This window comes from Pleurodeles waltl, chromosome 1_1 (assembly GCF_031143425.1).
Source record: "Pleurodeles waltl isolate 20211129_DDA chromosome 1_1, aPleWal1.hap1.20221129, whole genome shotgun sequence".
In the NCBI taxonomy this organism is placed as follows: domain Eukaryota; kingdom Metazoa; phylum Chordata; class Amphibia; order Caudata; family Salamandridae; genus Pleurodeles; species Pleurodeles waltl.
The window spans coordinates 288,507,065-288,532,892 of NC_090436.1; positions in this window are offsets into that span (position 1 = coordinate 288,507,065).

Here is a 25,828-nt window from a genome sequence, read left to right on the forward strand (position 1 = left end):
TTTTATTCATTTGCTAACAGCTTAGAGCCTCTGTGCACTTTACTCTAAATGCTTTCTATTAGGCTTCGTACTGTTATTTTACAGAATAGCCAGTTCTACAGTGTTGTTTTTTATTCATATCACACTGTTTTGCCTACTTCAGCACTGGAGTTCTTCATAACATATTCACTCTGTGCTTTAGTCAAGGATACAGTCTGGTACATTGCCGATAGACGTGGTAGGAGTCTAGACTTGCCATTCCTGCGTAGGAACATTTTGTGATCACGATGACATGTTAGTTATAAAATCACTTCCTTGTCCCAATACATGCAAGAGGGAGATTCCGACCAGGGAACCACAACTAGACGCTGACTGCCTCGTTGCAGATGCTGAACCAGATCCCAGGCCTTTGCTCAGGTATGAGTGTGTCCGTCTCCCTAGTGATACAGAAAGGCAAGCTGAAAGCTTAAGATGCTGTGCTCCAAATAGAACAAGCAGAGGGAGAGTAGAAACGGTTAGGAATTATGATAGCTTTATTTCTATGTTTTACTCTCCTGGTTACTATATCAATCCTACTATGTTGTATTGTTCTGGTTATTGCGGCTCACGCCTTAATATCTACAATACAGTCTGAAGAACCAGAACCTTATGGGCCTGGCGGCGCAGGGTACGCCTGAAATCTCCTTGGATTCACCTGCCTCAACTAACAGAGACACGGGACACTCTGTCAGGCGTAAAAGATCAGATTTTATTAGCTGCAGCTAGTACAGTTGTCCCAGAAGTACACAAGGTATGTTCTCAGGAGACTGCCACTTTACTTTGTGGCGCACAATCTTATATACCGTATAAAAACCATTTATTAACTACATACACTCCCAGAACACATAGAAAGGAGCCAGTAAGAATAATGTAAAGATAGAACAGAGCCAATAGAAATGTCGGAAAACAAGACAGCACCAATAGAAGGAATTGGAAAACAAAGTATCAAGTGACTTAAGGTTGCCTCCCCTCCAGCTGTGTTTGTCACCCCTCCCTTGAACTAATTCATTAACCGATCCACAACGAAGTTGCATGTGGTGTGATAAGTTTGTGTGCGTTTGGAGGACAGTTGTGAAATGAGAGAATACTAGCAAAGGACAGCGAAGGCCAGACGATAAGATAAGATCGGCGGAGAATAGTGTGAGCCTACAGATAGTTGAAACAAGGATTAGAAAACCAGACAGGGATTAGTGTACTCGGTCAGACCTTAATACCAGCCTTGTAAAGATAGAGGCAGAAGGCTGTTTTGAACACCATGTTGCAGAATAAGCAGAAAAGGCAGAATGGACTTCGTTCGCTGTGCTGCCTGAGTGAAGGCAACATAAAATGGCGGCGGGCCACAAAATGGCGGGTCGATACGATCGTATTAAAAATCGAATTTCCTCAGACCCTCCTTTTGCCAGAACTCAGGCAAGATACACAAACTCATGTTAATCTGAGTCGATGTCTATGGCCATGAGGTCATCAAGCTGTTGCTGTACCATCATTTTGATATTCTCTGCTCTTTGTGACTTGGGTTTGGGAATACATGCAGTAGCACATAGGTTGCAGATGGCAGGACCGCAGTGCATACAAAGACAACAAGAGAATATAAAAGCTAAAATTACTCCAAAGAATGTCAATACCTTCCAACCCCATTTGGACAGTAATCCCCAAAACCACTCTGAAAAGGACCAATCTCCTTCGTCCTGATGAATCGACTCGGAGATTATGTGTAACTTAGAGATAGCTTGGTATACTGTCGGAGCGTCATTAGGTATGAAAATACAGCAACTTGATCCGATCAATTTGCATACTCCACCACGGTCCGCAAGAACAAAGTCTAAGGCAACACGGTTCTGCAAGGTCATAAGACGATCAGCCTGTAGTTCAGCTGTAATGTTACTTAAAGCTCCTACAGTGATGTCTATGGTGGTTTCTACGACACGAACCAATTGCCTTATATTTCTGCTGTTGGCCATTGGACCCCAGAAGGGAAGAAATCCTTTGAGGAAATCTCCTCCCTCTTGTCCTGCTGTGTCTTTCGAATCCACAATCCCTCTGCCATATCTATTTTTATGATGGTTCGCAGGAGCGGTGTATGTAGGGGGAAGAAGAAAGGCTATATAACAAGTACCAGAGAAATCAGCTGGCAACCATGTATAAGCCCTATCGTGGCAAACGAAGTATGTACCTTGAGATGGTACTAACGGCGGTGAATTCAGGGCTGAATAAACATATGTATGGGAACATAAACTTTCTCTTTGTCCGGTGTTTGGAGTTCTACCATTTATTTGCAGACAGAAATTTCCTTGTTGGGGTATGACCCGTATCGGAGGAGATTTTCCTTGCTTAACCTTATCATTGAGGCTGGAAATGTAATTAGTTATGTTCCAATTGGTATATGCTTTTCTTTCATCTATGGAAGCTTCATTTTTTTCCATGATTTTAGCCATAGCTACCATTCCCTTTATCAATAAACTATGACTGAAATCTGAACCAACACTATGTGAACTGACAGGTTGTTTAATTTTACTTTGATATGCATTATTGAAAATGACAAAATAAGCCCAAGCGGAACCTTCATAGGAGAATGGAAGAACTAAATATGGCATTCCTTTTTCTACCGTATGTGGTATGAGTCCACACACCCAACAGTCAGTTGTATTGATCACTAACTGATGTTGATGTAACAACTGGACGAAGGAATTGTTAAAGTATTCAGTTCTTCTGATGAGTTCATGCTGGGGAAGAGTGTGAAATAGGTGCGGAGAGATAGTAGAAGAAGATGTAGAGGTAGGAGAAGAGACAACTTTTTGCTGCAGAGTAATAATGATCCAGTTTACAGATGCCAAAAGAATACACGACAATATAATGACGCATAGAGCAATACTACAACGACTATATATTTCTTTACAATTATTCTTTACATTTTTACTTTCTCTTTTATCTAATGTAGCCTCCATCTTTCTAAGTGGATGCTCACGGCAATCTTCCTCAATCACTGTAGTCACGATTATCTACCGTCCTATGACATTGTGAGGTCCTGCAGGCCTATTGCCACTTACTCAGGTCGTAACTAAGACTCCTACCGTGACCCTGCAACCGGGATAGAGTACTACATAGGAGAGAAATTTACAAGTTCTTTGGTCTTGGTCTCAAATTATAGCGTTCCTGTCCAGAGGCAGTCTGGTTTTGAAACAATGTTCCTGGATTTGTCGTGTTCAAGCGACGATGCGATGGTATTGCTTCTTGAAGGATGTCGTCGTCCTCTTTCTCAGAAAGTGTTCCAATTAGACGCGCATCACTGAATGGTACAAATTGCGGAACTTTCTCACTTTCAGAGTCACTGATGCCTCTACGGACCCACTGATCGAAAGGCAAGGGCAAAGGCACTTTCTTGCAGTGCACGGCATGCACCCAGTTTTTCTTTCCTTCGACTTTAACTGCTGTTCTTGTGGTCAAAAGAACCAGGCGTGGCTCTCTCCATCTGGGCTCCAAATTTCTCTGTCGTTGGAAATTTTTCGTGCAGACCCAGTCACCTGGTCGGATGGAATGACCTGGGTCTGTGGAAGCCTCTGGTAGAGCACTCTGAACCTGTTGATGAAGAACACGCAATTTAGTTGTAAGGTCATGCAAGTAGTCAATCAACATCGGGTATGGCAAGTCTGAGTATTTCTTAGGGCGAGGAACTCCCCATACATTAGCTGGGCGACCAAATATCACTTCGTAAGGGCTAAGCCCCAAACGAGAGTGTACTGCTGTTCTGGTGGACAGAAGAGCCAATGGTAAAGCATCAGGCCAATTAAGTCCTGTGCTAGCTTGCACCTTAGCAATTTTAAGCTTCAAGGTTCCATTGTAGCATTCTACTAAACCAGCCGACTGTGGGTGATTCGCCGCGTGGAACTTCTGTTTTATGCCAAGACCTGTACAAACTTTTTGCATGACTTGACCCACAAATTCGCTCCCATTGTCACTCCAGACAATGCGCGGCAAACCAAACCTAGGGAAGAATTCTTTCAAAAGTATTTTGGCAGTTGATAAAGCAGTATTGTCCTTCAGAGGGTAGGCTTCTACCCATCTAGAAAAAGCACATACTACCACCAGAACATATTTGAGGTTGTTGCATCGTTCCATGTGAATATAATCGATCTGCAACACCTCAAATGGATATGTTGGAGGAGCAAAATGACCTGCTGGAGTTGGGGTTCCCTTTCCCGGATTGTACATCAAGCAAACAATACAATGTTTTACTACATTATTTGCACACTTTGGGATCCCCTCATTTTGCCACACTGGAGCCAGAAGTTTACATATTCCTTTTGCACTTAGGTGAGCTGGACCATGTGCCATAGTAACTACAGGTAGTACATAAGCATCTGGTAACAGCCAACGTTGATGTTCTGATAATTCAACCCAACATCCCATCTCATCTAACATTCCTGTACTTTCCTTCCACTTTCTCAACTCATTCTCCGTAGCCTCTCCTTGAATTGATTTCACACTCTCTACTGTATCTTCACACATTCCCTTTTCTCTTACGCAGTTTGCGGGACCTGCAACATACATTCGACTTGTGTTGTCTCTGGCTGTCTTTTTCGCTACATCATCTGCAAATGCATTTCCTCGACCAACATCGTCCACAATCTTTTTGTGTGCACTACACTTCACGATCGCTATCTGAGTAGGCATTGTAAGTGACTCAAGAAGTTCAGTCACTAATTGACCATGTTGTATCTTAGTACCATGGGAAGTAAAGAATCCTCTTTCCTTCCATAAGCGCCCAAAGTTAAACGCTACACCAAAAGCGTATTGGCTATCAGTGTACACGTTTACTCTTTTTCCTTTGGATAACACACACGCTCTAGTTAAGGCTATCAATTCAGCTGCCTGAGCTGAATTATGTCTAATGCGTGCTGTCTCCACAATCGTATGCAAAGTAGTAATAGCGTAGGCTGAAACTGTATCTCCATTCGGGAGCTTGAAACAAGAACCATCTACCCATAGTGTTCCATCTGGATTCACTAATGGCGTGTCTTTTAGGTCAATTCTACCCTTAGTCTCTTCTTCAGTACGGAGAAAACAATCATGCTGTTCAGAGACATCTCTCTCTTCTGGAAGAGGCAACAAAGTAGCTGGATTCAGGGTATTACATCGTTTGATGTGTATGTGACTAGCCAAAAGCGTCAGCTCATATCCGGACAACCGAGCACTCGTAAGATGCTGCGTTTTTGTCCTATTTAGTAAAGTATCCACTGCATGTGGCACCATAACAATGAGAGTATTATCTAGCACTACTCCAGCAGACTGTCGAATAGAAATTGCTGCTGCCGCTGTCGCCTTAAGACAACTAGGCAATGCTTTAGCTACTGGATCTAACGTAGCTGAGAAATATGCGCATGGTCGCTGTTGATCTCCAAAACGCTGCGTTAAGACTGACAATGCACAACCCTCTCTTTCGTGGACATAGAGCGTAAAGGGCTTACTGTAATCAGGAGTACCCAATACAGGAGCAGAACACAAAGCAATACGCAAATCAGTAAAACTCTTCTGACATTCGTCAGTCCACGGAAGAGGCTGAGGCGTATCTTTTAAAGTTAGCGCCAACAGCGGTTTAGCCAATAAAGAGAAACTCGGAATCCACTGTCTACAATAAGAAGTAATGCCCAAAAAGGCACGTACCTCTCTTTGTGTGGATGGCACTGACATTTGTGCAATTGCCTGAATTCGTTCGGGGGTCAATCGTCGTCCCTCCTTTGACAAGAGATGACCCAAATAAGTCACCTCGCGACAGACATATTGTAATTTAGAAGGAGAAACCTTGTGATTCAGATCAAACAAATGACGTAACAGTGCAACGGTCACTTTTTTGCAAATCTCCTCTGAATCAGCGGCAACTAATAAGTCATCCATGTACTGAATGAGAACGGCACCGGACGGTAAGGAAAAGGCATCAAGATGACATTTTAGAGCTTGACTGTAAATAGAGGGACTTTCACAATAACCTTGAGGTGCGCGTTTAAACTGGAAGCTTCGGCCTCCGAGGGAAAAACCAAAAATATCTCTACTCTCTTCGGCGATGGGAATACTAAAGAAAGCATTCTTTAGATCAATAACTGAAAACCAAGTCGCTGTAGAAGGTATCATCGTCAACAGAGCAGTGATATCTGGGACTACAGGAAACTGCGGTACGACAATTTTGTTTACCTCCCGAAGATCAATTACAAAACGATAAACAGGAGGCTGAGAAGGATCAGTGCGTTTAAGAACCGGAAGAACAGGACTGTTACATGTATTTCCTCTCGTTTCCTCAACCACACCCTTCTGAATCAAATCATGGACAATTTCCAGAAGTGCTTTCTCACCTTCAGTAGAGATTCTGTATTGCGGAATACGTGGCATTTCAGCATTGGGCTTAAGAGTAACAACATAAGGTGGGATCTCAAGACAACCAACGTCATTCGGACCCGTAGCCCAAAGCGTTTCGGGAAGAGAAAGCAATTCAGGTGGGAATTGATCTTTTGATAAGTACATTGGACTAGTCATTTTCTGTCCTAGAGTGAGGTATACACCAGAAGGTGAACAATATATTGTAGCATGCATTCTTTTTAATAGATCTAAACCCAACAGATTTTCACCACAACCATTCGTCAGAAGAAGCGGAGCTTCTAAATCATAAGGGCCTATTGAAACAGGCAAAGGGCAAGAAACTGGATTACGAACAGGGGCGCCAGAAAATCCTACAGATACATTCGTTAAGCCAGACAAAGGTGCGCCAGGGAGTTTAGAATGAATGATAGAGCTTCTCATGGCACCAGTATCTAAAAGAAATGGCTCTGAAACACCCATTGTAGTGACATTAACATAAGGTCCATTCTGATCCACTGGAATTGACGTAACCCCCTTACTTTGTCCATGGCTGTCCTATTCAAAATGAAGACTTTCATTCCCTCCTTCAATATACTGATCCTCACTGTAATACTGTGTAGACCTAACATTTTGCTGGTCAAAGTAATTTCCGGAATTTGGAGGAACAAAAGAACGCTGCTCTTGGGTTAACACACCTCGACCTCTACCTCTATTTGCTGACTGAGGACCACCACGACCTCGTGAAGCAGATGTTGCTCCTTTACGCTGCAACAATGCCGGACAACTGTTCTTAAAATGACCTTCCTCCCTACAATAAGCACATTGATTGGGACCTAGCAAAGGTCTTGGAATGAATGGTTCAGGCTTTTGATACAACCTCTGAAACTGCGGAGGCTGTTGAAACTGAGACTGAACATAACGAGGAGGATAAGCCTGTTGCAAGAGAACTTTAGTTTTTAATTCTTTCGTCTTTTTCTCTTGTTTTTCCCTTTCTTCTTTGTCTCTATTTTCATAATATTGTGCAGTAGCCAATATCTGGGCGGAAGAAGAAACTGCCCATGAACTCTCGGAGTCTTTTAGCTTGTGTGATAGTTCAGGAAGCAAGTTATATACGAACTTATCCACAAATAATCGCTGTCCCCCTTCTGTAGCCATATCTTGACCACTGTGATCAATGAATGTCTCCTCGAATCGGGTAAAGAAATCGGAAACACTTTCATCTTTCTTTTGTTTACATGCTGCTAGCTTATCCCAATTAACTCTCAAAGCAGGCATCATTGTTTTCATTAATGTAATAATCCTACCAGGGAGTTCTGAGATCAAAGCGTCGGGCTTTGCACCACCTACTTGACCTCTATCTGCGGCAATAATAGCGTTCCAATCGCCGCCTAATTCTTGAGCGTGATCCTCTCTACGAATTTTAGCCCATATTGTCTGTGGAACTACATTTCCCATCAACATGTCAATATCTGCTAGATTCATAGTACATGCATCAACTGTTTGCGACAACTCTTTATAGTAACCAGCAGGATTTTTGCGTGGATCTGGGAGTGACTGTTTAAGTGCTAAAACTTCAGACCTTTTCCAGGGGACATGTATCCATATGCGCTGAAAATGCGCAGGAATAGCTGGATTAGCACCTGCTGCTGCAACTTCTTCCTTCCATATTGGAGAAACCTCTCTCATGGGATAGTTTTTCAGTGCTGTCCTAACTGAAGGATCAGAATCAGGAAAAGTCTGTGAGAACAATAGGGATCTGAAAGAAATAAGTGTTCTGACAGCGTTTTCAACCTTAGGACCCACAATAAGTCCTTTGTCAAAGTCAGCCTGAACATCTAACAGATCCTGTGGGACCGAACCCAAATTCATATCCTCCCATTCTTTAGCGAGAGTATCGCACATAACTTTAAAAACATATCTCTGCGTAGGTGCATTCCATTGCAGAAAGGTAGACATAATATCAGACGTACTATATTGGGGACCCTTCTTGATCCATCTACAAGCAAGTGAGTCCAATTTTTCTCGCTCTTCGGAGTCTGGGAATTGACTACGAGACTGTCTTCGAGAAAAAGCTGGAGACACATTTAAAGCTTCAAAGAAAGGTGATAAGAGACCAGAGACAGTATCTGCAAATCGCTTACGCATAGATGGAGAATTTGACATAAGGATAGGGGACAAGGTATTAGGTGAATTAACTAAAGGAGCATTAGGAATTGCCAAAGGAGCAGAAGGCAAAGGAGTTAAAGGCAAAGCTGGCATAGGCAATACTTGAGGAGGCAATTGTGGAAAAGCTGGAGCAGGCGGAAGCACAACTGGCGGCTGAACAGGCTGTAACATCGGGGGTGCATTAGCACCTTGTACATAGGGCGGAGGCAATTTCAATAAGTGGGACATTAAGGAATCTTCCTCAAAATCTTTTCTCTTATCAAGGGAAGAGATAGGCAACGTCGGATAGCATTTATCTATTGCCATTCGATGCTGTCTGTCTGAAATTTCCATTGCATTATCTATTTCATCATCTTTGAATTGCTGAGCAGCCTGTATAATCGTCATTCCCTGTGTTTTCCTATCTCGTTTCGCTTGTTTAATTTCTCTCTGTTTGGCTTCCTTACGCCAAAGGCGAAAAGAGTCAAACATTGCCGGCCGGGCTTTTCTTTTAAATAACGTTGCTTCTAAATTATCTAGCACATCAGTTTCGAAACTACCATTTTCTGGCCATTTTAAAACACCATCTTTCTTTGTATGTCGGGTCCATGTCTTATTAAAGGCAATAGGACCAACACCATGTTTAGAATAGAGCTCATATGTGGGAGTTCCAACCGAAGGAATCGGACAGGAGTCCTCAAGCTGGGAGTCCCTATTACAACCAAAGCAACAAAGTTTTCCAAACTTAGTCAGACCAGACATCTCACGATTTTTACTGGCTGTTCACAAACATCAAGGGGGTAAAACTTTCAGTTTACACAGCACAAATGCACTTACCCCTCGGCTTTGGCCACTGCAATGGCCAAATCTAAGGACCTAAGGACAAAACAAAGACCAAAATTTGTGGGCGCGACCACGAAATACTTAACTAAGGATGTCTTCTTACACCAACAGAGGCCCGTCTATCGTCTCGCTTTACCATACATCATTAAAGAAAGGGCCAAGGCAGGGCGGCAGTCAGGGCAGCAGTCGTCAGTAGCCGTCAGGAAGGAGTAACCGCGCTGAAAAAGACCTTCGGACCACTTCGACATACAGGGGTCGCTTGACGTGGCTCGCGATTCCTCCAGAATTTTCTTGCGGGGTTCCTCACGACCTTCAGGCAGAACCGGTACCGCTGAAGCCGCCCCACGTTGGGCGCCAGTTGAAGAACCAGAACCTTATGGGCCTGGCGGCGCAGGGTACGCCTGAAATCTCCTTGGATTCACCTGCCTCAACTAACAGAGACACGGGACACTCTGTCAGGCGTAAAAGATCAGATTTTATTAGCTGCAGCTAGTACAGTTGTCCCAGAAGTACACAAGGTATGTTCTCAGGAGACTGCCACTTTACTTTGTGGCGCACAATCTTATATACCGTATAAAAACCATTTATTAACTACATACACTCCCAGAACACATAGAAAGGAGCCAGTAAGAATAATGTAAAGATAGAACAGAGCCAATAGAAATGTCGGAAAACAAGACAGCACCAATAGAAGGAATTGGAAAACAAAGTATCAAGTGACTTAAGGTTGCCTCCCCTCCAGCTGTGTTTGTCACCCCTCCCTTGAACTAATTCATTAACCGATCCACAACGAAGTTGCATGTGGTGTGATAAGTTTGTGTGCGTTTGGAGGACAGTTGTGAAATGAGAGAATACTAGCAAAGGACAGCGAAGGCCAGACGATAAGATAAGATCGGCGGAGAATAGTGTGAGCCTACAGATAGTTGAAACAAGGATTAGAAAACCAGACAGGGATAAGTGTACTCGGTCAGACCTTAATACCAGCCTTGTAAAGATAGAGGCAGAAGGCTGTTTTGAACACCATGTTGCAGAATAAGCAGAAAAGGCAGAATGGACTTCGTTCGCTGTGCTGCCTGAGTGAAGGCAACATAAAATGGCGGCGGGCCACAAAATGGCGGGTCGATACGATCGTATTAAAAATCGAATTTCCTCAAGTCGTTTTATTAAAACATTATATAAAACGTATACTGTCTTTGTCATTTGTATATGAGACCATATTGTGAATGAGAGAGTTGGTTTGGATCTGAGTGACCACGACTTCCCTGAGAAGTTCCAAAGATGTCATGCGCTCGGCTGCCCAATCATTTCTTCCCCGTGGGAGAAATGAGGCACTGCTAGTTAGCCGGAGCAACAACCGGATTTAGGGTGACAGAGTTCCTTACACGTGGGTCAGACTCAGTCCCCCACACCGTTATCGATCCTGCTGCCTAGAAATCCAGTAGTCTCATTTAGGATAATGAGAGCCCACGCGACAAATATAATTAGCGTCACCTCCCATGGGACCATTATATTTCAGGGACCACGGGCGCCTGGGGTCTGTGAGAGAGTGAATACCTTGCTTGTGTGAGGTGTGTCTGCATCTAAAAACACCTTGATTGTGTTTCAGACTGATAATGATTGGTAATTTCAGTGCTTTTGGCTTAACTTGTCACCTCTCACCCGGTCAGGGTTGCCTATTGTAATTTGTTTCTCATGAGAGTTGCAAGTATTGCGCCCCATCCAGTCAGTCAGCTTATTGCAACTTCTCTAATTTGCTGCTTTTTCTGTGTTGTCAGTGGTGTATTTTCACCTTCTCCCAACTGGAGCAATACTCTCTTCCAGCTTGTGATTTGTAGTGCAATTATTAATTTCCATGTTTCATATCTAACTGATAATGAGCACACAAAAATTGGGTATGAATGGAGCACGAAAGCAGAAACACAACAAGGCATAAAACCATTCAATAACTCCTAGCCTGGTATTGTGGCAATCTTTGTGAAAATGTATATATGTATTACTGTAAAAAGCTGATTATAGATGAATGTATTTCAATATACAATGATACATGATCAAGCAAGGTAACAGTAACCTCAAACCTAACTTGATTATAAAGCACAGTACAAAAATAAAAATTAAAAAACGACTAACAAAGCAAAAGCTGGTGAAAAACAACCACATGAGGGCCAACAGCAGCAACTGATCACTCTTCTCATGTTTAACTTAGATCGTTTGTTCTGCAATTGATGGCGTACAAAAAAAATGAGATCACCAAATCCGAACTGGCAAAGACTGATTATAAAGCTGAAGATAATGATGTGAGATAACTCATGCTAATATCAGAAGAAGTAGGATGTATTAAGAGATAGTTGCACTAATGTTGTGACTGAAGATACCAAAGATGCCAAGAGACAACTGAAGGTTGAAGTTGAGGATGGTATAGGTGAATAAATTCTCCAATTGGCATCCAAAACATGTGATGTGGAAGCCACAATAGCACTTACATGCACAGGAGAGCTTCAAACATTTGAGAATAGTGAGGATGTAGCTCTAACATACATTTCATATGGCACATTTGACAGCACTAGCAGTAACCCATATTAAACAGATTTAATGATGGGCACTGATCAGCATCACAATATATTTGCTCTAGCACCATTAGTTGAATCATCTCCCACAGGCAGCGCAGCCTGTTGTTCCAATGAGACATTAAATGCAACAGTATAATAGAAGTTACAGAGGTTTTACAGTAGTTGTTCAGAACTCGTGTAAGTATAAAGTCTACTTCTCAACTAGGCTGCTCAGATGGATATATCAGATTTATGCATATCACTTGAAAAAAACTGATTAATAAGACGGCAACTACTATGATTTTAAAAACAGTGAACCTAAACATGCAGATATAGGTCTTAAAGCACATTGGCAATCCATAGTCAACAGTTTAAAAAATATCTGTAAAGCCAGTTGGATTAGAAGTAGGAAATACAGCCTGTTGGACCTGGCCCTTTTTGCAGGGTCATCCCCAAACCTTTGTCTTACTTCCGCCTATTTTTCCTGACCTGTTTTTGTTAGGCTTTGAACTCTGAGCACTTTACCACTCCTAACCAGTGCTAAAGTGCATATGCTCTCTGTGTAAAATGTATTGAAAATTGTTTTATCCATGAGTGGCATATTTGATTTACTATTAAGTCCCTAGTAAAGTGCACTAGAGGTGCCCAGGGCCTGTAAATCAAATGCTACTAGTGGGCATGCAAAACTGATTGTGCCACCCACATAAGTAGCCCTGTAATCATGTCTCAGACCTGCCACAGCAGTGTCAGTGGATGCAGTTTTAAACTATAAATTCGACTTGGCAAGTGTGCCCACTTGCCAGGCCTAACCCTTCCTTTTTCCTACATATAAGACACCCCTAAGGTAGGCCCTAGGTAACCCCCTAGGCAGGGTGCAGTGTATGGTTAAGGTAGGACATATACTATTGTGTTTTATATGTCCTGACAGTGACATACTGCCAAATTTAGCTTTCACTGTTGCAAGGCCTATCTCTCTCTCATAGGTTTACTTGGGGGCTACCTTTAAACATGATTAGAGCGTAGCTTCCCTGTGGGAGCAGATAGACATGGAGTTTGGGAACTCTGAACTCACAATTTAAAAATACAACTTTTAGTAAAGTTGGTTTTAAGATTGTGTGTTTGAAAATTCCACTTTTAGAAAGTGGGCATTTTTTGCTTGAACTGTTTTTGTGACTCTGCCTGGTTGTGAATTCCCTGTCTGGGCTAGTTTACCAGTTGGGCTGTTTGCACCTCTCTCTAGACAGTGACACAAAGGGGGCTGGGGTGTAGCTTGCATATTCCAATGAGGCATCTGTGCTAGGAGGGAGAGTAGTGGTCAGTCGCACCTGAAAGGGCTGTTCCTGCCCTCACACAATGCAGACTCCAACCCCCTGGTGTGTGTCTGAGGCCTTACCTGGGCAAGGCAGGATTTCACAAACAAGTGAGACTTCTCCTTTGAAGTAAGCCTACTTCAAAGACCAAAATGGGTATAAGAAGAGGATCCAAAACCACAGACTTTAGACACTTCTTGGGGTAGACACTCTACCTCACAGACACTTCTGGACAAGAAAGCTGCTGGTAAAGAATCCTTGAACCAGACCTGCCCAGAGGAACTGCCTGTCTGCCCAAAGGACTCACTGGGACTGCTTTTCTGACAAGGGCTGCTGCCTTGCTGCTGCCCTGCTGCCTTGCTGCTCCATGGCTGTGCTGAGAAGTGCTGTCCAAGGGCTTGGATAGAGCTTACCTCCTGTTCCCTGAAGTCTCAGGACCAAAATTCTGGATTGTGTGTGACTTACCCTGAGTAGAGTGAGGGTCCTTGCTTTTCTGAGGGTATCTTGACTGCCAACCAAAGACCCCATTTCTAACACAGCCTCAAGAAGATCAGCAAAATATGTTGGAAACTAAGAACTTCAAAGCTGTTGTATTTCCTCTACAGAACATACTATTCATATCTCAAAGGTTTCTACTGCAGATGTTAATGGGCCCTTTTTGGTTAGCATAACAAGAAGCTTCTTCATTTTATCAAAGTGCAGCTCATCAGCCATAGAGCAATATCAAAAACCTTCCTTGGAGGACAATATAAAGTAACTCCACACCATTGTACTATTTTCCAATCAGTAAGAAGCTGAATATGTCCATAAATAAATGAGACTAATGCATGAAATAGTCATATGAAAAACATTGGGTGTGCAAACGAGAAATAAAAGACGCAGGTGCACTGTTGGAAATGGCTTCTCTGCAGGGTCACCCCCAAACTTTTTTCCTTCCTCCTCTTTTTTTTCTGACCTCATTTTTGTTGGCTTTAGGACTCTGGACACTTTACCACTGCTAACCAGTGCTAAAGTGCATGTGCTCTCTCCCTAAAAACATGGTAACATTGGCTCATGCCCAATTGGCATATTTAATTTACCTCTAAGTTCCTAATAAAGTGCACTACAGGTGCATAGGGCCTGTAAATTAAATGCTATTAGTGGGCCTGTAGCACTGGTTGTGCCACCCATATAAGTAGCCCCTTAACCATGTCTCAGGCGTGCCATTGCAAGGCCTGTGTGTGCTGTTTCACTGCCACTTTCGACTTGGCATTTAAAAATACTTACCAAGCCCTAAACTCTCCTTTTACTAGATAGTCACCCCTAACGTAGGCCCTAGGTAACCCATAGGGCACAGTGCTACACAGGTAAAAGGCAGGACATGTACCTGTGTGTTTTATATGTCCTGGCAGTGGAAAACTCCTAAATTAATTTTCCACTACTGTGAGGCCTGCTCCTTTCATAGCATAGCATTGGGCTACCCTCATATACTGTTTGAGTGGTAGATTCTGATCAGGAAGGGGTAACCAGGTTATAGTTAGTGTTGCCAGAATGGTAATAGAAAATCCTGCTTATTGGTGATGTTGGATTGTATATTACTATTTTAGAAATGATACTTTTAGAAAGTGAGATTTTCTCTGGACTTAAAATCTATCTGTGCCTAACAGCCAGTCTTCAATCAACGTCTGGGCTGGGCTGGTTGACATCTCTCTTGTGCATGTTAACCAGACAACCACAAACAGAGGATACTCAGTCACACACTGCACTCATCTGCATACTGAATGGGTCTTCCAGGGCTGGGAGGGTGGGGCCTGACACTTTCAGTTCAAAGGCTAGTGGCCTGCCCTCACACAATTGACTGCCAAACCCCCTACTGGGATCCTGGCAGACAGATCTGTACTGAAAGGGGACCTAGTTCACTTCAAAACTACTCTTTGAAGTGTCTCCCACTTCAAAGGCATTTTTGGGTACATGAACTGGGTCCCCGACACCACCAAATCAGACACTTCTGGACCTGAACCTGCAACCCATCAACAGGAACTGCTTGGCTGCCCAAAAGACTCATCTGGAATTCTCTGCTGAGAAGGACTGCTGCCCTGCTGTTGCCCTGCTGCCTTGCTGCCCTCTGACTTTGCTGAGAAGTGCTCTCCAAGGGATTGCCTCCTGTTTTCTGAAGTCTCAGGGCCAAAAGGACTTCATCTCTTGAAGGAAGTCCGTGTGCGCCGAAAATCAACACAAAACATTCCGGAAACGATGCAGAGCCTGCCTTGCCTCGAGAAAATTGACACGCAGCCAAACCGGAATGACGCGACCCGACTTCCTGAGTGAAGATTTGATGCAGCGCCTGCCTTGCGGCCAAAAATTCGATCCACAGCCCTAATGGATCAATGCATAGCTAAAATGGATTGATGCATTCCGACCTCCCGAGTGAAGAATCAACACCGCACCTGCTGTGCGACCGAAAATTCGACGCATCGCTATACCAGATCGATGCAACACCTGTGACTTCATCTCACTCCCCAAGGATTTCCACGCATCGCCCCTAGGCATTAAAATAGATCCCCATATTGCAGTGAGGAACCAAGACTGCACGCCGGAAATCGATGCAAAGCCCTTAGCAGCGTAGAGAGAAACGACGTATCGTCTGTACCGTGCCGAAAATTCCAATGCACACCCTATTTTTCCACACATCTCCTCCTCTGCAGTCTACCTGCGTGTTATTTTTTTATGCAAAGCAGGTACTTTATGTGATCAAGAGACAAATGTTGATTTCTAAGATTTAAAACTCTTTTTAATCTTGCAAAAGTGACATCTCAACTTGTACTTATTGAATCTTTATCATTTTGACCTTAATTTAACCAGATACATATCTTATATTTTTCTAAACCTGTGTGGTGTATTTTTGTGGTGTTTTCACTGTATTACTATATGGTTTAGTTCACAAATACTTTACACATTGCCTTCTAAATTAAGCCTGACTGCTCAGTGCCAAGCTACCAGAGGGTGGGCACAGGATAATTTGGATTGTGTGTGACTTACCCTGACTACAATTGTTGTTCCTGTTCGGACAAAGGTGAATCCCTCTGCCAACTAGAGACGCCATTTCTAACATTGGTGATCAGCGGTGAGATTAGGACTTGTGTTTGTGCAGGTATATACAGTTGCTACATGTACACTACCTACCCACAGTTAAAGGACAATTTGATGTTTCTCTTTTTTTCTGCAACTTTGGTTTTCTTTCCAGCTTGACATTTTATTCAAATCCTAAAAGGCATGTCTCTGGCTGGGTCTCAAGGAGGAGCTGGGAAGTTTGATCTAGGTAATCTGGAGACATACACTGTCAGCAAGCTGAAAGGGTTTTGCAAGGATATGGGAGTGCCTACCCAGAGTGCTTCCAGGAAGAAGGAATACTAAAGGCGCTGAGAGCCTGGGCAGAAGCCTGTTCACAAAAGGATGTTGAGGTGGAGGAGCCAGAGGATGACTTCCCAGAGGATTTGCCAATAGCTGTGGGGGTTGACACCTCTGGATTTGTGCCCCCTGCTAAACAAGGGAGCAGTGTCTCAATCCATGGCCTGACCGCAGAGGAAAGGAGGGAGAAGAGAGAATGTCAACTGCAATTGGCCAGATAAAAACTGGAAGAGAAAAGAGGAGAAAGGGAGGCAGAGGAGAGGAGAGAAGAGAAGAGAGAGAAACCAAGCAAGCTGAGGCTGAAAGGGCCTTGGCTGAAAAGAAAATACTTCTGGCTCAGGAACTGAGTTTAAAGGAGCTGGACCTCAAGTCTAGGCTGACTGAGTCCAGCAGTGATGGTGGCAGCATACATACAGGACCTGCTGGAGATGAAAAGGTTTGTATACCCAAAGATGTGGTGGGAGATTACATTGACAAATGCTTTGAAGCCTATGAAGTTGCACTAAGGGCTCAGGGGGTTTCTGAAGAGCAATTGGGGGCGGGCTTGTGGAAGCATGTACCAATAATTGGGAGGGACACACTTCTCACATTAAAACCAGATAATCGTAACACATACCCGCTCAAGAAAGCCATTTTAATTGCCAAGTTTGGACTGACCCCTGAAAAGTATCACCAGAAATTCAGGGATAGTACCAAACTCTCCACACGAACTTGGATAGACTTTCATGATTCTTCTAGCAAGGCACTGAATGGATGGGTGTGGGGCAGTAAAGTAAATGATAATAGGGGTTTATATAATTTGATTCTGAGAGAGCATATGCTCAGTGTTTGCTTTACAGAGTTGCGCCAGCACCTGATTGACAGCAAGTTGACTGATCTTAGGAAGCTTGCTGAGGATGTGAACCTCTGCGCTGGCACCAGTGTGTCCAAAAACGTACCTGGGAGTGACCCCCAAGAAGGGTGGTTCTGGTTCCTCCCAACAGAGTGAGGGGGAGGTTAGAGATGACCCAGACAAGTCCCAGAGGAAGGGAAGGGTTCCCATACCTCATCTGAGAAACAAATGGTGGTTCTGGTGGGCGGTGGCCCGGGGCACCCCATTTTCAACCCCGCTGCTTTGAGTGTTCCCAGCTAGGACACAAGCAGAAGGAGTCTATCTGACCAAAGAAACCATCCACTGGTGGGACCTGGACAGGGGTTGCCAATGTGGCCTTAGGGGAAAGTAGTCTCCAGGGCAGGTCATAGGCTATGCCCTAATTTCCCTCAGTTGGGAGATAGACTCAGAGGGTAAGTAGGTGATCCCTGAGTGTGAGAGTCATGCCTTCGACCTGGTGGGAGTGAATGGGGTCCCAGTCACTGCTCTGAGGGACACCGGGACTAGTCATACCATGATGGTGGAGGGGCTAGTTTCTCCAGAGCAGTACACCGGCCAGATGTATAGGGTGACTCCAGCCCATGGGAAGGATTTCTTCTGCCTATGGCCCTGGTATCCCTGGAGTGGGATGGGGAGGTGATTCAGAAAAGGGTCATAGATAGTCCTCAGATACCCATTGACTGCATTCTGGGGAATGAGTTACCCCTGGTGGCAGGAGAACTGAGATGGGTGACCCCTAAGGGCATCCTGACAGTTCAGTTGTCTGGTAGTACCACTCACCACAGGAGGGTACGGGAGCGCAGATATAGAGGCACGTTGAGGGAGGGCCCTGTTCAGCCTCAGGGTAAAGACCCTGGGTTGATGGGCCAGAGTCAGGACACCACCCCTGAACTGGTATGAGGTAGAGTGGAGAAGGGGCACAAGACCCATGGGGCTACTGCCCCTCATTATGAAATGCCTCAGGTGTCAGAGAAACCTCAGAAGCCCACATGGAACTCCCTGATAGCCCCCAGACTGGAGGAGAAGCTTACCCAATGGCCCCACTCAAGGCATTCACTTAGCAGTGGGTGGCCTGGAGCCTGGCTCTTGACACTGACAGCTGTCAGTGGCCTCTGTTGGTTGCTGTCCTTGTAGAGAGACATTTCCCTTGGTTGGGGACAGAAGTCAGACCAAAGGAGTGGAATGGGCCACATCACTTTGTTGCCCATGGTGGTATTATCTGCCTACTGGGATGCATCTGTGAGCAAATTAAGGTTAGGAGCTTCACAGAAGGGGTCCGCAGATGAGGACAAGGGTTCCGTATGGGTCAGTGCAGTGGTCCAAGAGAGTATAGTCAGAGGAGTCTCACTGAGTTCGGGAAGGCATAGAACTGGAAAGTGCCCCTGCAGTAGTGGGCCATTGTCCATGTTCTATCACCCTAAGCAGGGAAGTCTATCAAAGGCTTTAGGCTTGAGCTAGATACCCCATTTCTAACAAGCACTAAGATAGTTTTACACAAGGCCAGACTTAGAAGGATTGCAGGAACCATGATTATTTATCTCATGGTAGAGAGGTGATTGCCCTAAAGGGTAAGTTCAGGAAGTTTTGCTAAGGTAGGCAGGCTTTCCATGTGAGAGGCAATGGAATTTGAAAGGAAAATCCTAATTTTAAGAAGAAACATTATATTTGGGTTCATAGTAATCTTTCAATAATCATACAAATGAAAGTGGTGACAGGTAAAGAAATAATTCCCTATAATATTCTCAGTAAATGTGGATTTATGTGGGAGAAAATGGTCTATTATCTACCTTTTGAATCAAGAGCATACTTATATGGTCCTTAAAGAAAAAATGTTGTCTTGCAGTTAGTTTATAAATACGAAAAGTGCAGTCTTGATGATGAAACACTAACCTTGGGAGCTTTTAGCATCTTTAGTTGAAAGTGTAATTTTGTAAGGGCACACACTTGAGCCTGTTTCTGTTGTGGCATGCATCAATTCTCTTAAAGGATATTTAATGCAGAAGGGGTGTTATCCAGGATTATCTCTGGGAAAAATGTAAATTATGCTAAAGTAATTTGAATAAATTTTGAAATTACGAGTTATGCTTGTTACACAACATTCCCAAAATTCTACCATTACCCAATTTGCATAAATACTCACCATTTGCTGTAAAACTTTACAGTGAAAAGCTCATTTAAATGAATCCATGTGAAAAACAATCCTCACAAGGACGAATTTCATGCTAAAATAGAGCACAAATGACAGATTTTTGTGTAATTACACATGGGTTGCCGAAATTTCACATAATTACGTGAAATTTACACACCCTTGTTTAGAAGAGATAGTGTAGATGCCTTTAAATATTCTGGACTTTCTCGTATGACTGAATTGAATCAACATAAGAATTAATAAGACTAAGGCCCTAATTACAACTTTGGCGGTAAATGTCACCTACCGCCGTGCTGACAGTCGCCAACATACCATGACCGCCACGGTATACTGCTACGGGTATTATGACCCACACGGAGAAATCTGCCACTATACAGACACCCACACAAGTCTGCCAGCCCAAAGGTCAGTGATAAACTGGTGGTACCAAAACCCACACAGTTACACCAACAGAAATACGCCCACAATATCAGGACCCACAAATCACTGCGGTGGTCTTTTAACCAAGGTAAACCGTTGGCGGTACGCACCGCCACGCTCAAAATACACATACACTAAAACAACTACACCACATTGGACAATTCAAAATACACACACCTGACACGCATACACACACCACACCCATACACCCAATCCAAAATAAAACACACATCCACATTAACCACAACCCTTTCAACAACAAAAAAAGATTGCCAACTGAGAGAGAGAGAGAGAGAGAGAGAGAGAGTGAGAGAGAGAGACAAGCCAGGAGCACCCACTCAATCTGAGGCACAGAACACCATCACCCACACACCATAGACACACCTCACAGCACACACCCCAATAAATCACCCCACACACCCTCAAGCATACCACTCACACCACATCCATAGCACCCCAAAGACACCATAGGTTTTCAGAGGAGGAGCTAAGGGTCATGGTGGAGGAAATCATCCGGTTAGAGCCAAAGCTATTTGGATCACAGGTGCAGCAGACATCCATTGCAAGGAAGATGGAGCTATGGCGGAGAGTTGTGGACAAGGTCAGTGCCGTGTGACAGCACCCCAGAACAAGGGATGAAATCAGGAAGAGATGGAACGACCTACGGGGGAAGTTGCGTTCCGCGGCAAGACACCAGGTAGATGTACAGAGGACTGGCGGCGGACCCCCACCTCCTCCCCAACAACTAACAACATGGGAGGAGCAAGTCTTGGCAATAATGCATCCTGAGGTCCTCGCCAGAGTAGAAGGAGGACTGGACTCTGGTAAGTCAAATCTTTATTATTATATCCCCCACCCTACCTACATGCCATCACAAAGGACCAAGCAGTGGGCAAACCACCCACTTGAGAGAATGTGGCTTTGCACTCTCCAGGACCAAGCATTAGGCATGGAGCCCCCTCCAGGAGCAGTGGCGTAGTACCATCTTCCGGCTGAGGTGCCCCCCCCTTCCCCGTCCCCCTGAGGTGCATGTGTGTTTTCAACCTGATGCCCCTGCAGTGTTCTCTCCGTTTTGAGACAGGCGTCAAGTGCGGGCTTGGCCTATGTGTTATGGCCCAGTGGACCACAGACTATTTTTGTGTGGACATTGTCCCTCATTTTGTATATATTGTATATATTGTACATACTGTTAATTTATTTATGAAGGTATTTCTCTAGATTCCTAATATTACACTAATTTGAATCCATTCCATTTGTCCTTGCGTTATTCCAGAGGGTTACGGGGTGTATATGTAATGTTGTTGCATGTGTTTGTGTGTATGGTGTTGGGGGTGAGGGTGGGGGTGTTGCGTGTGCGTGTCACTCTCTTTTTCCTCCCCCCTCCCCTGTGTGCTAGGTGCAGTACTCACCGTGGTCGTTGTCGCCAGCGTTGGTACTTCTGGTATATGAGCAGATACACCAGCATGGGAAGGATGTGTAGCTCGGGCTCCATGGCGTCCTGGTTCTTCCTTAAGTGTCGACAGGTGAGTTGTTTCCATTCAGAACACTGTTTCCGCCATGCTTTTGATGGTGTTGGTACCGCCCCGGAAAAGGTGGCGGATAGGCCTCTTGTAATACAGTGGGTGGAACCTTGTCTTCCGCCTGACTGTTGGCGGTTACCGCCGCGGTGTTTGTTGCTACCGCCATGGAGGTCAGAGAGTTAAAGTGGCTGTCTGTGTTGACGGTTTCCACCGTGGTCATGATGCCATTTTTTTTTCCGCCGGCTTGTTGTCAGTATTACCGCCGCTTTACCACCAACCGCCAGGGTTGTAATGAGGGCCTAAATCTTTTCTCTCTTACTAAAACTGGACTTAAAAGAATATCAGCCAAATTCAAATAATCATATGGCATTTTCTACATGTTTCTTCCCTGAATCAACATCCGTTTGTGGCACCCACCACTGATACTATTTACCCACCCTGTATGTAGAAACTGTAACAGAAGGATATCTAAGGTCTTGTCTGTTTGCTACGCTTCAGACATCAACCTATACATGCATTTGTTACTATGGGCTGGCCAGAGGGCTATTCCATATGAGATGAACCTACAACAAGCCATCTCAGTATCACTACAATGGTCTAGCTTTTTCACAAACCCTCAAACTATAACCATCCTCACAGGACTCCTGCTACGGAGGACATTACGTTCTTGTTTTCTGCATAGCCTTCTGCATTTTATCGGTTTCAGCTTTCTCCTTTACGGTCCCCTCTGTCTTAGTCTTAGACTGGAGCCACAGCATCACTGGATTAGTATACATGCAATCTCAAAAATCATTTTGGTAGTTAACATTGTTGCCTCCCATTGAACGTTCTAATAATGATCTAAGAAACCATATCACAGTTAACCTATTACCGTCATACCCTAATCAGCTGCCTAAGTGGTCCCATGTCCATTCTGCATTTGTTTCCGAGCATCTGGTAAGACCATCAAAGACAGCATACCATACGTTGTGGTATATGCACTAACAAATACAGTTCCCCATGTTGTACAGTCCTCTACATATGGTATCATCCGGAGGGATCACACATACTCAATGTGCTGTGTTTATTTTGTGTGTTGTATGACGATAGATCACGTCTAGTTACTTGGTTTTGAGAGTGGTTCAAATGGAGTTTCATCTCGCTTTGTGGGCACCTTGTACGTAACTACATGTATAGTCTATGGACTAACTGTCTGTATAGAAAGACCCTGTGTGACAACTGAGGCTCCAGTGTTAGTCCCTTTTGTCTGTGCCATGTACTGAGTCTTCTACATACATTGAGCTCTTATAGGAGCTATTGCATCTGAACTACAGTCAAATATTGCAATTGTGAATATAGTGCTAATGCACTAATAATGACCAGGTAGGACATGGAAAGCGCAAAGGACCTGTTATAATGGACTCCACTACATGTAGTAATTGCCCACCAAACTATCATGCACGTGCTTGATAGCTAATGGGGATTTCCTGACGATCATATGGTATGTATTTAGGAGGAACTGGGGTATGAGTGTAATAAGAAAATGCACAGTGGCCATCTCAACTGGTTGAAATTTAAGCCAGAAGTAAAATATTTCAAATGAATAAACTGGATTCTCTGTAACCATCAGGATTGCTCTTCCCTCTTCCCCTGTAGAGGGAAACGTGTGCACAGTCATATGTAGTGCCGACATACCTCTAACATTTTCCCCTTTTCATACAGTATCATCAAGCATTTCAACATCACAGTGTGATCCAAAATTCAATTAAATACCGTGGAGTTTCTTTTCCTGAGAGACACTTCCAATTTTGCTGAGAAAATGAACATCATTTTCAAGTCAAGGAGCCTGAGGATGCGTTTTGTTTCAAGTAACATAGTTCGTCGATGTTGCACCACTGAGGTGAAGTTAGGGTAAAGAAAGAGTTTGCTCGTGCAGCAAGCAAACTCTGTACTTGTAGCTTGGTAACCAGTCCACAACTGGGCACAGTGGGTCCCTGGATTTCTGGGGCACCGACTCGACCCTGTGTGTGCTGATGTGATTTGCATAATTTTGGACATTTTGAGTTTTGCTTCTTACACCACAATACCAAACTTCTGCATTTACCTACTTTGCATGATTACTCACCATGTACTTTAAACATTTACAGTGAAACGGTAATTTAAATCAATCCATGTGAAAGAGAACCCTCACAAGGACGAAATTCAAGCTAAAGCATAGCACAAAATGACAGATTTCCATTTTGTGTAATTAAGCACACTTTTGCCAAATTTCACGCTAACTATGTGACATTCACACACCCTTATTTAGAAGCGATAGTGTAGATGCCTTTAAATATGCTGGACTTTCATGTTTGGTTGCATTTCTCTCTTACTAGAGCTGGACTTAAAAGAATATCAGCCAAATTCATATAATCATATGGAATTTTCTACGTATGTTTCTTCACCGAATCAAAATCTGCTTGTGACAGCCACCACTTATACAATTTAGCCACACTGTATGTAGAAACCTTAACAGAAGAACACCCAAGGTCTTGTCTGTTTGCTACGCATCAGACATGAACTTAGGTTTAACCGTTCCTTGGGAAATAATTTTACACTTCCCCCTCAATGGCATTTAACTTATATGTATGCTGGAGTTCAAATTCTTGACTGCCCATCATTGTCTCTGGCATTTTCTGCTTCTAAAGCCCTTCTGTTGGGCAAGGATAGGGATTTTTGTAGGTATGACATGGTCGTTCAGACCATCTCATATTCTTACATAGTATGACTTACAGGTGAGTGGCCTCACCTTAACACTTCATGCATTAATGTCACGTATCTATAAGTGGATTATCTTGTGTAAGTGCTCCCAGCCTTCGGACCACACTCCCTTCCACTCCTTGTCTGCTCAGAAATGCTTTTGCCTACGAGTGCTGGGGAGGGGAGAAGGAGGAGGTTTTCCTGTGGGGGGCTGGAGGTGTCAGTTAAGTAGTCCTTAAGAGGTAGAGGAGAGAGTCATCATCACTCATGGTCCCTGGTCGATGTGCTTTGTGGTTCCTCTCCTTTTTTTCCAGTACTCACAATTGTTGGGTGTTAGATCAGATCATGTACTGCACAATAACCATGTATGTCCAGTTCACACCACCCTTAAGTTACATGCTCCCAGGAGCAAAGAACAGGAAGTAAGCTCCTATTTGTAAAAGTAAAATCTCAGTCATAAGTACTGGATCTCTATGGGCAGACTACAGCACCCTCCACCCACTCTGGCCAGATACAGGTGACTTGGCCCACCATCTGGGGATGTACGTCATATGGAACCTGCTATGCTGCAATTGCAGTAAACCTATGTGAAAGTGCACCATGAAAGTGGAAATGTTCCTGTCCCCCTCCCAACCTCCCATGGACTTGATTCTACCCTGGAAGAGCAGTCTGGGGGTAATTCTAAACATTTAGATGAGGGGACTAGCCCCTATTACTCTTCCTAAATAAAGCATGGAACATAAACATATAATCCATACTCACTAGACTCTCAGCCACCAACTCTCTTAAGTTGGATGATCACCCCACACACTGGCCCCTCATAGTGTGTCCTCCCTCATAGTTGCCACAAAAGACAGCTTAATTCCAATCCAACTTGTGGACATAGAATTTCTTTTTTTCCATTTCATTTTTTTTAACCAAAATGTAGTACAGAGAAAGATACAATGGTACATACTGTAGCATGAATATAGTCAATAAGAAGAGTATGATATTGAAATCGGCAATAGCCAACATACATGGTACTCAACACTGTAAAGGATAAAAATGGCCGAGATGTAGATTCAACGTAAGTGGTTGAGTACATAGAACTATATAAGTCAAGAATGTGGACACAGAGAGGCATATTTACAAGCACCTTGTGCCACGGTTAGTCACTTTTTGTTGCGTTCCAGTGGCGCAAAGTGCAGGCCCATATCTACAAGGCCACGCAAAACTGTGCTTGCAAAGGTTGTAGATATGGTGAAAGGCAATGAATCACAAGTTCCTGAGTTGCCTTACTCTGTGTCAGGGAGTTCCCACAAAACAGCTATGGGTTTTGATGCATTCCCAGATTTACAAGAATCTGTAAACCTCGAAATGGTCAAAACCGCATGCAGCCCCAGGGCAGGCACAATGAGGAGACATATCTTTATTTCTCCTTGTTGTTTCCTCACACACAGAAAGAGGAAAATGCTTTCCAGGATTGTTTTTTACTCCGGAAGGTGTTCCTTACTGCACAAAAACAATCCTGCTGACAACGCAATCACCCTTGTACCATGGTGCAAGGGTGCACG